Below are 2,112 nucleotides of genomic sequence, written 5' to 3' on the forward strand. Positions count from 1 at the left end.
AGTAGTTTATCTAGTGGAGACAGTTTAGGCCGAAGAGGGAAGGTAGGGGGTAGCATCCTGATGTGCTGGAGGGTAGACCTGCGTGTCTCACCTCCACTGAGACCAGGCCAGTCCACATACCTTGGCAGCCTTCATCCGAGAGTTCTTTCCAGGGGTAATTTCATGCCCTCATCCCAGAGACACCCATCGTAGTTTGAATCTTTATAGAATCTCAATAGCTGAGAGTTGGGAAGAAACTTAGAAGTTATTCTGAATGTCCAACCCCAAATCCTTGACACCACCTCTTCTTCATCCTTTCCTTCCCCAGCTAGTTCCTCACCAGGTCCTGGCAAGTCAGTCTCCAGAAAGTCTGTGATCTCTCTGTTCCCTCAGTGCTTGCCATCATCTCTCACCCAGACTGCCACAAATAGCTTCCGGATGCTGGGCTCCTTGAAATAGCACACCTCTCTGTTCTCTACTTTCCCTCTAACAAGCAATCAAATACATGAAAACACTGTCATCCTTTTCTATTTTGTTTCCTTCTGTGGTCTAGGAACTCTTCAGCCTCTGCTTTTAGATATGACTTCCAGTTCTTCCCTATCCTGGGCATCTGCTTTAATTTCAAGTTCTCACTATGTGGTGTCCCAGGCTGGACACAGTCATGCCACCTAGTCTGGTGGTTTCTGCAGATGACTTTGCTGTGACTAGTCACCCAGCCAAACTCATGTCTTCCTCCTTACCCCTCCTCCCTCCCTTCCTGCCAGATAAAAGTTAGAAGTTGGGTTTGTGAGTCTCATTTTAGAAAGACAGCCTACCAGTGCCCTGGGGATCTTTAGCCTGTATTCAGTGGAACAGTTCTAGAGTGAGGAGCTTTTCTATGGGATCTGGGAGCAGAGTGGGAAAAGTAATGTGAAGATATACAGGTCACTAGGGATCCAGGACGGGAAAGAGTCCCAAGTTATTTAAATACCTGTCAAGCTGGTACTTCATGAGATCAAAAGAAAAAGTTGGAATCTCTATAAATATGGAGATCTTTATGCAGTCGACAGACCAGTGTGGTAGATTGAGCCCCAACCTTAGAATCTGTGCAAGTTTTATATCATGTTCCCCAAATTCTTTGCCACTCTTAATATAGTTTGGGTCTAAGTCCTTTCCTCTTGAATATGGGCTTTTTGAGTGCTAGATGAACAGAATTTGTTGGAATGACGCTGGGCCAGTTTCCGAGCCCAGACCTTGAAAAAACTGGCCGCTTCCACATCCTGCTTCTTGAGATGTTTACCCAAGCACCATGCCATGAGGCACCCACGTGGAAAGGCCATGTGTAGGTGTCCCTCCAACAGCCCTAGCTGAGGTCCCAGCCAGTGGTGAGCGTCAACCACCTGACGTGGTTCAGATGTGAATCAGATGATTTCAACACCCAGCTTCTGAGTTGTCCAGCTGAGGTCCCAGGCATCAGAGAGCAAAGACAAGCCATCTTTCCTGTAGTTTTTCCAGATTCCTGACCCCTAGAGTCCATGAGCATGATAAAACAATGGTGTTTACACCACCAAGTTTTGGGTGGTTTGTTATGTAGCACTACTAGTAACTGGAGCAGAACCTTAGAGTCACAACGTGCCAAAAGCTTAGACATATTTATCAGTTAAAAAATTATTTGTATATTAAAGATTTACACATTTATTATACACATTAAAATGTAATGGATGAATTTATGGTGGAATAAGTAGTTTTAAATATTTTATGGTTAACAGTACAAAAAACACATTTTTGCTCTAGAAGAAACATTCTACACGAGAGCAAAATGAGAAACATCTTTATCGCGATTGCATCCATCCCACTGTCTCGTTGTGGCTTCTTTTTTTGTCTTTGAATGTAAGATATCTTTTTTGGTAGGTTCCAGCGTTTTTTGGTCAATGGTAGTTTAGCAGTTGTGATTTTAGTGTTTTCGCAAGAAGAGGTGAGCTCACGTCTGTCTACTCTGCCATCTTGTCACTGCCCCTATTTCGGGAAACATTTTTAAAATTGTGGCTTAACATTTTCTGAAGTTCTATTTGAAAGTTCATTAAAAACTTTCAAAATAAAAACTGACCTTCATAACTGAAGAGTATATCTCAAACGTATGTGAATCCAAGTGGA

This window comes from Hippopotamus amphibius, chromosome 9 (assembly GCF_030028045.1).
Source record: "Hippopotamus amphibius kiboko isolate mHipAmp2 chromosome 9, mHipAmp2.hap2, whole genome shotgun sequence".
Classification (NCBI taxonomy): Eukaryota; Metazoa; Chordata; class Mammalia; order Artiodactyla; family Hippopotamidae; genus Hippopotamus; species Hippopotamus amphibius.